This window comes from Motacilla alba, chromosome 1 (genome assembly GCF_015832195.1).
Source record: "Motacilla alba alba isolate MOTALB_02 chromosome 1, Motacilla_alba_V1.0_pri, whole genome shotgun sequence".
Classification (NCBI taxonomy): domain Eukaryota; kingdom Metazoa; phylum Chordata; class Aves; order Passeriformes; family Motacillidae; genus Motacilla; species Motacilla alba.
The window spans coordinates 58,586,356-58,600,924 of NC_052016.1; the positions used below are offsets into that span (position 1 = coordinate 58,586,356).

Sequence of the window (14,569 nt, forward strand, 5' to 3'; positions counted from 1 at the left end):
AGTGAGGCTAAAGGTTGACAGGAGAAAAATTGAGTTAGTTTGCGAAAAAGAAATTTGTTTCTTTAAGTGAAAATTGGGGTCAAGAGGCCAGAACTCTCTGCTTCAACATGAATGAAATAAATTAAATAATACCACCATAAAGCAGCAGTGTATAAGATAATGATTAAATGGTACATGGTAGTTTTGAGAAAGATGCTGTCTATGAGAAAAAAATCTGCAGGAATGCTCTTTCAAATCAGTGGGTTTGTTCATTTTATTTGTTTCCATTGTTTTAAAATAGAACATCTTTTTTTTCAGTTGGATGGTTTAAAATTTCTGCAGTACCTTTAATTATTAACAAAGGTGGTATACTGATTTTCAGAGAAAATTAGTTTTAATAATTTCATTCTGTGTAGCAGAAATTTATGGCATTTCGTACAGATGTACAGATGTGCTTTTCTGTAGCACTTCATGGCCCAACTGGTGTGAGAGTTTAGATGATATTTTACCATTTTAAATCAACAAGAGTTGACTGTGTTTCTTTAGTCCCTGTATATGTGAATAAAGATAAGATATAACATCAATCTGTAACTACTCATATACCAAAACATACCAAATATAGGAGATAGGAAATCAATCAGTGTCATTTCCCTTCGTGTCAATCTATGCCTTTGACAGGCAGATCTGTGCAGCTAGTTTACTATCATCATGTCCAGAATGGCTTACTGTTCTTTCTCTAATAATAGGCATATTTTTCTCCATTCGCTTCTACAAATTAATATAAAATTCCTAAAAAGGAAAGTCCTGAACATGTTATTTCCTGCTCTCTGAAGGATTTTTCCTGTCTAGGTAGATATGTATCAAAATACTAACAGTTTTCCTGGCAGCACTTGCTTTTACTGTCACACTTTTCAGATTTTTTAAGATGGATAGGGGATTGTAGGTTCAATTATATTTACATTTATACCTATGTTCCTTGCAGAAGTGCATTTATATCTAGACTGGTCACAGGAGATATTTCCATTTGTGTGTATGCAGCAATCCTCTTCTGTTTGACTTTTTTCTCTCAAGTCTGCAGATCGATTATGAATAATGGTCACCTCTGGTATGTATCCTTTGCATGAGTTTGCAGATTGAGTCCATAATGGGGTGTTTTAGGCTTTGCTGGAAGGTTGAGAACCACCACTTTTCCCTGGCATTGTCAATGGCATCTGCATCTGGCATCAACTTCTTTTTTCTTTTTATCAGCTTTAGCTGTAGTCTTTAAATTGTGAGAGTACTCCTTTTTTTTTTTTTTTCCAGGAATGTAAGGGGATGCCTAGTTGAATACCTAGTACCTCAAAATGGAAAAAAACCCCAACTCTTATTAGTGTTCAAGTTAGAAAAAATGTTCATGAATCTTACTGATTTGGCCATCTCATTCTTAGAGAAACATTAGGGTGGCTGTGCCTTCAGTCAGCATATATTTGGCAGCTGAATCTAGATATTACCCTTCCGTCTGGGGTCATAGTTTGTCTTAAAAGAGTTATGTATGAATTTTCTCTAAATTGTAGCAGAGGGTCATGAATTAGTGTCTAAATGTAGGCTTGACAAGATTATTATAGTCTGTATTTCATGCCAGAAACAAAGATGAATAGAGATAGCAAGCTTTTAAACAGACTTTCTGACATCTATAATGTCAGCAGAGAGTGAATGAATGGCAGGATGTAATAACAAATCTTCATTTTTTATTATTTTATAGGGATTAAATGGACCTATGCTCATTCATAATTTCTTCCTAAAATAATTACTAAGTACTACATGAATCACTCATTTTCCATTCTAGTTCACTTTCAAATAATGTGAATTGTTTGCTAAGATATACATACACCAAGATACATACACCAAAAGATAAATATACTATGATTTACATTTAGGAGTAGATAGGATACATGTAGTTAATACTTCACATTTTCATTTTAGCTGATGTTTATTTTTGAACTAAATTTGTGTCTAGACCTAATAATTTTTAATGCCTTTTGGGGGAACTACTTTTTCAAATTATTCAAATAATAATTTCAGCCTCTCTTTCTATGGATTTACTGATTATTAGATTTCTGGAGCAGAGATCTATGCTAGCAATTTTTGATTATTAAATTTCTGGAGCGGAAATCTGTGTTGGCAATTTTTGAATGAGAAAGATAGGATGCCTACCAGTACACTACTGCCTGTTCATTATATTCCTTTTGAAGATCCATATTTGAGTTTTTCTTTTTTTTTTTTTTTTAATTCACAGTCGGTGTGCAAATAGGAAAGAACCAACTATGTTGAGACCAAGGGCTCTAATACTTTTAAAAATATTTTTCATTTTTTATTCTTATTTATGGATATTAATTCCTATTTCAGGAGTACAAATACTCTTATCATTTGCACTTTGTCAGTTTTTGCCCAAATGAAAATACAAACCATGGAGTGATGACTATGAAGAGATACAATATTCAATGAGCCCAGTTGTTTTGAAATAATAAAAACACATAGCAGAATTTACACATTTTCTTAAATACAGCTCCGCCAATGGTTGCACATAGATTTATGTCTGTATACAGACAAGTGTGTATGCATAGGAATAAATGTAGCAAAAACATATCCAGGTGCCACAAATACCATCTCATTTTCCCTTTTCTTTGTAACTGCTGGTGCTAATGTCTGTGTTGATCTTTGTGTTAAAAGAAAGACAGAAACAGTTCCGCTAAAGGAAACCAGCAAGCAGTGCTAGCAGCTTTAAAAAGTGTTCCCTGCACCCACTCCCCTTCCCCGTGCCAAAATAGGTTTGTAATTAAAAAAAAAAAAGCATTGTTTCGATCCTATTTTGTTTTTTCTTTCTTTTATTTTTTCCCCCTTTTTCTTTTTCCTGGAACCCATCCTGTCAGGCTGCAAGCGTGAAAGTTATTTTCTGGTGGCGTGATTAGATTGGGGCTGAACTCTCCAGCTGGCAGGCCTGTCTGTGACTGGCGGCGGCCTGTCCCCAGTGCTTGTCATCTCCTGACATGCCTGACAGGATGGGGACAGCAGCCCCAGACAGGTTCATTAGATGGTGTTTTCTACAGCTGGGCTAAAAATAAAAAAAAAAATACAAAAAAAAATAAAGTGGGGAAAAAAAATAAAAAGGCCATGCTTTGTCAAGGCCCAAGCTGTGGGGGCCCTTCTTGTTGGTTTAAACCAAGGCCTTGTTTTGACAAATTCTGATCTGTGCGGATTTTAGATTTTCTGACACATTTTTGTTTTCTTCCCCTTTGGCCTGCGCTCTTTGCACTCTGCCTTGTTGCTGCTTCAAAATCCTAACACTGCCTTCCCCGGAGAGCAGGAGAATGCTTGTGGAGGGCTTGGAAGAAAAATAGAGCACTACAGTGAAACAGCAATAAGTGTTCATTTCCATGGTGATCAGCCCAATGGCACAAAAAACAACCTTGGGACTCTCAATAAGCCAATTACAAGAAAGGTTAAGGGGTTTATAGTGCCAGAAACATGCCATCTACATGAGAAAATAGTATCATTACCAGCAATCTATGCTGTTAAATACATTGCTGTCTGGTGCTGCCAGAAACATAAGCTGTTTATGTTATTTTGGGAGTTTTGGAAGCTGCTAGAGTTTTCCAATGGTATTGTCAGGCTTTGGTGCAGTACATCAAAAATCTACATTGTTAGATTATGAAACAGGTAAAACCAGTAATGATCTGAAAGCATTACACATATTGGATGTCACACTGTTAACCAGATGGGTTCAGACTATGAATTTCCTACAGATTTTTATCAGATTTTCCCTTCAGATTTTTATCATAAAGACAAAGGATTTGTACATCATGTATAATTTAAGAATTTTCTGTAAAATTTTTGAATATGAAAAGATAATGCCTTATTTTTTTTCTACTGCAGTTATAAAATGTAATTTGATGCCTTTAATGTATGAATTGGTGGCTGTAGATTGACTCCAGGGTTATCTGCTGTTTTGCTTAGGTGTGTCATTTAATTCCAGATATTTTAGGTAGCTACAACATGCTGGAATGTAAAACACTACTAGCTACTGGGGGAAAAAAGGAAAATATTTACTATTTTGCTTACTTTGCCCTCCTCCTTAGGAGTGAGGAGAGCATTACAGCCTTTATGTTTTTTGCATTTAGCGGCTTGCAGTGTGAGCACTGCAGCTGCAAACCAAGCCCTTCATTCACAGAAATCCTACCACTTACCTTTCCTTTGTATTGTTAGTTACTGCTGCTTTAGTTCATGGTCTCTATGACAACTGTTTAAATTGGGATGGGCAACTGTCATCTGGAGTATTACTGAAAGAAAAGTGTTAGTGAGCACACAGTTCCATAGATAGAGCATTTCAATATAATCCAATTTTAATTGAGCTCCAGAGACTTTGATGTGCTGCCGAAGGTTGGGAGAGAGCTATTCCAGGGAGAAATTAAAGCAGCCCGGCAAGGCTTCACTACTTCAGACTGTCACCATTTTAAATAAGCATTAGCATCAGACTTAACCTTCCCCTATGAAAGATCCCACTTTTTTCCCCCAGGTTTTTTTTTTTCCTTCAGTATGTATAAAGGCAAAGACACTTTCATCTTTTTATATACATTTCTATATTCCCTTGATTAAGTTTGAAAAGCATGTACTGGACCTGAGATGCATCTGAGGCTGTCTATTGGACCTTGTATTACAGTTCATAGAAAGAAGTCAAAGCAGAGAGGGGATTATTTTGCAACAGTCAAATGGCATGTGTTGGATTTTCTCTCTAAGACTGCTCTCTAAGAGTACTCTCCAGGAGTAACTCATCATTATGCTACAAAGTTGAGAGGGGACTTATTTTAGCTTGGTTTCATCATTAATTCCCTTTAATGTAAATAAAGAGAAAATATTTCACTGTGGATTCTCTGACTGAGAAAATGAGGGTCCACTGTCTGGCTTGTTTGGGTTTTGTTTTTTTTTTTTGTGGTGGTATGGTTATTTTCATGCATAACAGGCAAAAATAGTCATATAACAGTTAGAATAACAATTTTCAGACTTTGTTTTTGCCCAGTGAGGGGACTAGAAGGTGACTATAATCTTCTGAACTGTTAAATTAAAATTTTTGCTTCATTTAATTAAACTGTTACAATCCTTCTGTACCATTTTCTTTTTCTCTTACAAATGTATATACATATAAAAACTCTAAAAAGAAGGAAATTTATAATAATATAGTAAAACTGAGGATCACTGTGTATTTTCCAATTTATTAATTTACATCAGACAGCATTTCATGTTCGAGAGCTAAGACACTTTTTTACATGACTAATTCTCCTGGCTTTGAATTCATCCTTCCTCGCACTCTATTTTTTTTTTTTCATTTCTCTTTATATCTGACTTCCTTGCCTTTCAGTGAAACAAATTTGTGAGATGCTGAGATCACATCCTGGACAATCTCAGTACTCTCAGTTTCTGCTTCAAGCAGTGGCATTTGGCATACTCAGTTGCAAGAAAAGGATGCATCTTGGGAAATTGAGTCTACTAAAGATAGATTGTTACATAGGGTGCTTGTATTCTTTAAAAGAAATGTGATATGCAATAAATCCAGACTTAATGGCAGTAGAAATAGAACCAATCACAATACAGGCAGTAATCTGTCTATACAAGTTGATAACGTTTATTTTCTTCTGAAGTAATTATCCTGTTCCCAAAAAAAAAAAAAAAGGTAAGAATCTAGTTTAATAGGAGAATTGGGGTACTTGGCTATTATAATCAATTTAAAAAATGGAAATATCTAATCTCTTTCTGAAGCTTGAGTCGAATCCCATTTTATTATTTTTTTAATTAAATAAAAGTTAAGAAGCAATTAATTGAGGTTATATGAGAGAGCCCTTTTTGACTGGAATTGGCTCACTTTTTCATAGTTGCATAGTACCCAGAAATCCATAAAATTTAAATACCTTCTGTGTCGGAGCAGCTTGTAGTGGATAAAAACTGAGGCACATTCATACAAAGTACCTCTACATGCTGACAGGTGTTGCAGTAATTTCATACTGGGAACCAGGAGTTCACCACAGGAAAGCCTGTGAGTATGCCCAAATTTATGTCATGCAGGTTTGCATTCCACTTGGCTAGAAATCCAAAGAGGAGGGAACTGTATATCAAGTCTGCTTTGTGCAGACGTTGGAAGACTAAATGTGTTCCCCAGAATCCACTTTTAGTAGCCAGCTAAGTAGTTATTCTTAATATTCTTCCTAGTTTTCATGAAGATTTTTTTGTGTCAAATTAGACCCCACCAAATATTTTAATTATCTATAAATTTGACATTGAAATTGTTGAAATTAAAAAAGTTGATGGTTAGGTATGGGAAAGGAGGCATAAAATATACTGAATGCACATACAAAATAGAAGTGTAAATCTGGCTCCTTTTATTGAAATAAATATAAAAATCATTTATGGAGTTTATATACACAGCTTACATTTGATACATGTCAATATTTGTAGTTTTTATATATTCTGTGGAGTTATTTACCAGTGCTTACTTATGGTATCTGATAAAATATGTTTTCTAAAGCAAGTATGGAATACATAAATACTTTCTCTGTAATAGTAAAGCAAAATAAGTATAAAGTGTAAACTAATTAAATTAGTATTGAGTATCTGCAGGCAGTTTGCAAACACTCCGAGTTAAAATTCTCAGAAGAAACTTTGCTATTCTTTCCTCGCGTAGACTTAGTAATATTCGTTAACATTCTATATATAATAATGAAAAGTACAGCACAATTTTGGTTGTTATTTGAGATATTGTAGTTTAGGTTTTTCCCTGTGCTATGATTTCATGTCTTCTCCAGAAGGGCAAAACAAACTCATCTTAAGCACTTTTTAGTTGGATAAAATAAAGGATCAGTTGGTACTGCAATATATTATGAAGAGGGAGATACTTTGATGTATGTTCACCATTATTCAGAGGCTGCGTAATTGTGCTTTGGGGGCCTTAGAAGTTGACATAATGTAGAGTAGCCCTGAATCTACTCTTAATTCAGACTCCAAGCAAACTGATTTCCAGGAGTCACTGGTACTCCATACCCAACCCTTCCCGGCACAGCTGTGTCTGGATGCAATCCTGTGCTCTCTGCTTTGGGATGATTCAGGTTGGACCAGACCCACTATGGTCCTTTCCAACCTGACTGATTCTGTGATTCTTTGAGCTGTAGAATTCTGAATTTCTTGAGGATTTTTCTTGACTGTTACAAACTGTATTGCAGAAATTTGGGGGATTGTTGTAGATGTACAATATATATCACTGAAAAAAACTAATATATTTCTTTTTTGATTATAAAAATTAATTTTAAATCTATTGCTAAAATTTCAGGAGTAGAATGTGCTCTAATTACAATCCTAAATATTGGGACTGATGAAAAAGCTTTTGTATATGAAGTTTAAAACAAAATATTACTGGCTTTTGATTAATCTTATATAGGAAGAGATATTAGGAACATAAAATATTAAGCCGGGTAGTAGAAAAAAAATTGTATTCAATTGACTTTTATAGATCCTAAATTATGTGCATTCTACACTGAATAAATGAGATGTGAAACTGTTAAAATACAAGATGCTTCCACATATCTCCTGTATGACATTAAGTTCATGTCTATAAAAAGAGGGACATGCAATTGTCTTTCTACCATCATTTGGTAGGAAATGGGTGATGTTTACCAAAACCCAATATTTACACATTTCCTAAGACCAGCTATAATGCCTTCAGTTATTATAATGTTAAAAATGTATGGTATGGTACATTTGAGTATTAATGCATTTTTTTATTGCATTGCACTTTTGAATAAATATATGCAAGTTCTGGGGAAAATAAACAACGAATCAAAACACCCAGAGAATTTTATGATGGCTTTATTCTTGGGAAAGAACACATCACATATTTAGGGATACCATACATTCTTTATTCCTCAAGCTATTTCTATGGTTTTTTGCTTCTGCTGCATCTTTTCCCAGCTAAAACTCTCACAAATTCTGTGAAATCCACCAATAATACAAGTTTAATAAAGCTGCATTTTTTTGTCAAAGAGCTATTTATTTAATAAATATCCTGCTTTGGTTTCAACTTACAAGCATTTTGTAACACTGTGTTCTCCCTGAATTTTTAGGTATTAAAAGTCGTTCTTTCAATTGCCTTACTTTTGTTGAGGAGAATGGACCATTTAAGAGAAAAAGAAACTCTCTATTTTTATTCCTTAGAAAAAGTCTGGTTTTGCTCAGATCATATCAATTTTATGTCTTTTTTGGCATGCCCACTAAACTGTAATTTGTGTGGTTCTAATTGAATTAATTTGATTGCATTTCACTGCTGGGGCAGAATTGCTCAGAGCAATTTGAGTCTGAGATCACCACTCCCCAGTCTGGATCATCTTTGAGCACGAAATGTAGAGTGAGAATGGAAACATAGTTCTGTTAACATTTCTCACTAGATTTGAGTCTGGCATTGTTGCCAAAGTCAACAAAAAATCATTTTAAACCTTGTGAGGTAACTGACACAATCTGCTTCAATCCTTTGGCTACCAGAACTACTTGTGAGATTTCCCCCCATTATTTGTTTCTTCAACCTCTCTGTTTGGATTTGGCTGTGCTCTAATATGGCTTTATGTGGCACTAGAGTATATTTGCACTCTGCTTCTCCACATGATGGTGATGGCCCCAGCCAGCACCATCAGCTTTATTCATGGTTTTAAAGTTCTTAAATCAGTGGAGCCTCTGCTTAAAACAATAATTGCTGAATATCTTGGAAAGTAGAGCCCAAAAAAGGCCTCTGTCTACCTTTTCTAAGGTGATAATATCTAAATCTTCTACCTCTTCCTGATGCTGTTCTTCCCAAGAATGTCAGTCCATAGCTGGCATTTCAGGAGTTGCCTAAATTGACAATCTGGTTTTTATTTTGAGTAGAAAGAAAACTGTGCAAAGGCACAGAGATCAAAATTAATGATAAAATAATTATTATTCAGAATTTTGTTTGCACTTATCCTTATATTTAAAAATACTCACTGGTGTTTCACAAATGCAGTGTTAGAAATGGTCCATTTAGAATACATAAGATATTGGGGTAGGGTTTGGTTTTTTGCTCTAATGACTTTGCTGGAACTATTCCTTAAAAAAAAAATCCCAATATCCTTTCCATTCCTTGCCTAAAACACAAAATCATAACGTGCAAAACCATTTTGCTTATGAAAAGAGGAAAATGGCCTTCAAGTGGACCAATTTCAAATAATTTTTCAGATGATTGCAAATGAATGTGGGAATAAGAGCATCTGTTGCTTTAAGCTGAGTGGGCATTGTTTTAATGGATAACAAAGTGGGTATGCTGACCAGAGAAATCAAATTTAGAAAAGGTTTGGATGAACAGAACCTCATGTTTCAAGACAAGGGGCCTCTTGAAAGCTTAAAAAAACATTGGAAGTAGAAGTATAAGCTAAGAATATTTGGCAAGGAAATAAAGTCCAAAACCACAAAAATAATATCTGCATTTTTTAGATCCCTGAAGAGGAGAAGAAAAATGAAACAGGAGTGCCAATATTTACTTAAAACAAAAAGGTCCTAAAAAAGATTTTAAAACTGGTGTGAGTTGAGAAATTATAATGGCACATAATACTCAGCTCATCCTGCACAGCATAACATGACAAGAGCTACTTGAAGGAAAGCTTTTAAGGCTTACAAATAAATAAATAAACATTTTACACAGAAGCATGTTATAAAGGAGGGGAAAAGAGAGCTGAATGTAGAGAGAAAGTAAGAACATTTTACTAGACCAAAATATGCAAAGAAAAAATGATAACAGTATTTTGGTGAGATTTTAGAAGTATTTAATATGATTGTGGGAATTGAGGGCAAGAAGATGTTCTTAAAGTTGCCGAAACATATAAAAAAGTAGTAAGAAGTCAATGAAAACCTAGGATATAAAATTAATTTGAATTTTCTTTTATGTCTGTTTACATTCTCTGATTCATATTTTAGAAAAGCAAAATACAAGGCGTTTCACTACTTGAACTTACCTGATTTTTGAATTTTCTTAATAAATATAACTTCTTTTTACACTTGTCTATCTTGACATGATATATCCCTTGTTGTAGTATATACTTGTTTTTCCTGCTAAATCTAAAAGTTGATAATCCTCGGTACTTCATCAAACATTTTGAAATTAAGAAATGCTTACTCAGTGTAGCATTTCATAAACCCTTGGAGTGGGATTCCATGCCATCAATATCTCTCATCTCAATCTGTATTTAGCGTACATGAAGCAATCATGCAGTCTGCATGATTAACCTATGGTTAACTCTGTCTTGTTAGATTGTTCTGGAGAAGAAAGTTTGCTGTGTGTTCATAGGAGCCATTTGTCTTAGCCCATGAGGACCTGCATTCAGAATTTCACATTTCCCTTGCTGCAAATTGCAATGCTAGACAACTCTTGGAAAAGGGAAATCCAAATCCCTGACAGGACAGAATGATTTTCAGTAATCAATTTCATGCATTTCTAACCTCTAAAAGCATACAGTGATGCCAGGCTATTTTCTAGATGCCTATTTTGTTCATGGGCCAGGTGCATAACCACACTTCTGTGGCTGGCTGTAGATGGCACTCTGATGAAATAACCAAACACTGCAATTCATTTTTGTGGGAAGTTCCCCGTGTTTTCTCCACCATGGAGTGTGCTCAGCAAAGGGCACCAGGGCTTGTGAAAGGACTAGAGAACATTTCTTGTGGGAAAAAGCTGAGGGAGCTGGGGGTGTTTAGCCTGGAGAAAAGGAGGCTCAGGGGGCACCTCACCACTCTACAAATCCCTGAAAGGAGGGTGCAGTAAGGTGTGGGTCAGTCTTTTCTACCATGCCTGCAGTGAGAGGACCAGAGGAAATGTCCTTAAGATGAGACAAGGGAAATTTAGACTAGATATTAGGAAAAGCTCTTTCATGTTTTTTTCACTGCCCATCAAACAAACCCACAAAAAGACAAATATATTGCATGTTAATGATGCATGCTTTTTGCACTAGATATAAACAAAGCTTGAAAAATGTTACAAGTATCAATCAATACTTTCATTAAGAAATCAGGTTACAATTAAAATATTCTGAATTAGAAATGTGGTTTCAAAAGACAAATTATGAACTTCCACTGAAAACAGTGGATTCAATTCACAAACATAGTCATTACTTTATTACCACCAAAGAGCTATTTTACAAGAAGGAAATATTTAAAACAACAGACAGCAAAAGTGATCATTCTTACTGAAAAGTTAGTGACTGAGAATAAATAGGATTGTACAGGCTGTTTGCCTTGATTTCTTTATAGCACCTGATTTTGTGATTACTTCAATTCCAGAGAAAATAATCAAAAGAAAAGGGCCAGAAATCCTTTTGCATGCTGTGTCTGGTGCTATGAGATATACCAAAAGACAGTGTAAAGCAGCAAAAATTAGTCTCAGTAGTGAAGTGTTCCTTCTGTGGAGATAATCTACCAGGGATTGGAGCAAAATGGACACTAGTATTTCAGGTCTTCTGGTTAGTGCAGAATTCCAGTGGTTAATTAACAATTCATTAACAATAATTGAATATCTACTGAAAAATGTTTGTGATTAAAAATGCATTGACTCTTAATTGAAAGGAAAAAAAAGATCTTGATTACATCAGAAATAAAATTAAAATAATGGTGCTTTCATATCTGATCCACATAGGAAAGCACTTGGGTAATGGTTCTGTTTCTCTTCTCTGGAGCTTTCCATCTGCATCCCATGCTGCTTTACTAACCTAATCTAAATAAGTGTCACCACTGATGCATTTCCATAGAAGAGAAGCTTGAGTTTTAGAGACTTCTCATTCCCTTGTTAGGTGAGAGCTTCATCTTGCTGCAATCCGTTCTAGTAAATTGGTATCTTTAAAACGTACACGTATTCCTAAGTGAAAAGGTTTTACAAGGAGAAATGAGTTTTAAACCAAACAGCTGCAGCTGAACTAAAATTGAAAAGTGTGCTTAGTTCAAATGTAAATATTGGCTGATTGTTTTTATTTTAATAAAAACAGCTTATCTAAGATGTATCTAGAATTCTGGGCTTACTCATGATTTTTCAACTATTAAAACATGCCTAGTTTTATGAAAACTCATAAAACTATCAAAATAAGGAGTACTGACTTCAAGTATAAACAACCAAGTGTTGGAACTCATGGAAATTTTACTTTCAGATGACTTAGTAACATAACTTCAGTGTATTAGCATAGTGGAATTGTTTTATGAATAATGTTTTATGAATAATGAAAGATACAATACATACAGTCTGTAAAATATGTAAAATAGATAGGACTTCATTCATGTCCTATGAGAAAGTGAAAAGCTAAAAATCATTCTGGAAGGAAAAAAAAAGGTATATAAGCCTTTTAAAGGGTTCAAATTCAGAAAAATAAAATTACTTTGAATTGGCTGTTATAACAGCAATAAGAAAGAATCCTGCTACAATGTCAGTAATACCCACTGAAAATTATAGATATCTAATAATGGGAGGTTTAATGCATCACTAGAAAATGGTGTCAGATGAATGTTATGGAGGATGGCAAAAATGAGTAGTATATCTTGGGCAGGAAAATGTTACAACAGAAATACTTAAATAATTCAGATAATTTGATAATGGCAAGATAATCTGATATTTGTAGGACTAATAGACAGTTAAGAAGAGTGTAATTGAGGACATTAATTGAATTATAGACTCCTTTATTTCCTCTGATTTCCTATTCCATTCTACTGTTTTACTGTAGTGCTATCATGTGTCATTCATTTAATAGTGGGTTGAATTTACTTCTGTGTAGTGGAAATTGCTTTATACTTAATTTAAAAAGAGGAGGAAGTAAAAGGCAAGCAGTGTATGATTGGTATGCAATGTGCTTTTAGTGTTGATCTATAATAACTATGCTGTGGTATATATCGATACATCATCAATGTATTATTGTGAATCCTCTGTTAATATATAGAATATAGTTAATAGTAAACATTTCTCTTTACAAAAAAACAACTAGAAACATTTTTGATACAAAAAGTGGTTTCCTGAAGGATGACGCTTTGTCAAGGAGCTAAGTCTTTGTCAAATTTGCTGGCTGCTGTAGATCTGGTTACAGCTCCATATATGTCAAACTGCTCCCTCTGAGAGACTGTTCCCATATTTTAGCTTTTTAAATGTGAGTGGTTTCCTCAAACTTTCTTCTCTTTAATTTAAAAACCTGAGTATTTACAAAAATTATGTATCAGATAGCAGCAGAATACATTCAAAGAAGGAGAATACTTAAATCTTCAGAGTCATTGTTCTTATCCACCTGAATTTCACACACGTGATACCAGCGGTATCCTAGCATCTGATCCCAATGAAAGAAAATCAAGGAAAATTTGGTTTATTTAGCTTATCAAAGAGAAGGCTAAGCAGTAAGTGGATCCAGTCTGTAATTACCAACACAAGAAAAAGTTACCTGATACTAGAAAGCTCACAGACAAAAGTGTCACAAGATCTATCAGAGTTCAAAGGAAAAATAAGATGCAGGTTTTTAACCATTGCAACAATTTAGTGTATGAGGTAGCATTCCACAGCTGACCTGTGACTGAATGCAGGGAGCACATAGTCTTTTGCACGTGTCTGGGTGACCTCTAAAGGATCAAGCTCCTTCCCTTCTTCCAAGCTGTGTTTAACTAATGTGGAAAGCTGAGGTGAATGAAAGAGTGTCATCAGCCACAATGTTGGTCTAAGAGTTCTGTCTGTAACTTACTCTAATGTAAACAGTACAGGGGGAATGCTGTGTTCCTCTAACTGGTCTCTATCGAGGACTGAACTAACATCTGAATGTTCTTTCCATGTGCAGAAGCACTTTTTTGTTGTTGCTGTTATTAACATCCTCTCTGAAATAGACTCATCATGGTCATGAGACAAAGGTTGTACACCAAGTGCACAAACTGAAATTAGCTTTTTCATATATGGAGACGTGTTACTAACTTGAAGCCACGTCAGTGAAAAGATTGAAGAAATACAATTCCCATTTCCTCAAGCATGAAGGATCACTGACAGCAGCAGCATGTAGTCTCCCCAACATTTTCATGTTCAGAAGCTGGGGGAGGTCATGATTAGGGAAAGTAAAGACCTCAGACGAGTGAGTAAAGCGCTGCGAGCTGGTGTTCAACAGCTTTTCTGTACCTAATGGAGAGCAGAGAAATTCAGTCACTTCAGTCTGAAATGTTCCTTTAGGGAAGGTGTTCACGATATTTCTTTGTTTCACTGAGGCTGTAATGCTCTCAGTGGCTGCAGCCTAGTTAAAGGCACAGTCTAGAGAGCCTGGGAAATGCAGATGAGTGTGGTGAGGATCCCCATGCCAAACAAGTGACTCCTCCTAAGAGTGCCGTGGCAGAGCCCGCCTGAGCAGAGGTGCAGGGCTGAAGGGAGCCTGCCACCTGATGAAAATGATTGGAGAAGAATTGTTCTACAATGCATGATACAAGTTAATAAAGATGACATATAATTAAATTGTGTCTTTTTTGTCTATTTTTTGAACATTCAGAACACCGAAAGAAAAGCAAGAAAAGATCA

General features: G+C 35.0%; 1 protein-coding gene across 14 annotated transcripts in view; it reads left to right on the top strand.

Annotated features, from left to right (window-relative positions):
• Positions 1-14,569, top strand: part of NBEA (neurobeachin) — a 455,021-nt gene that overhangs the window by 340,862 nt on the left and 99,590 nt on the right. The gene's annotated exons all lie outside the window — the stretch shown is intronic.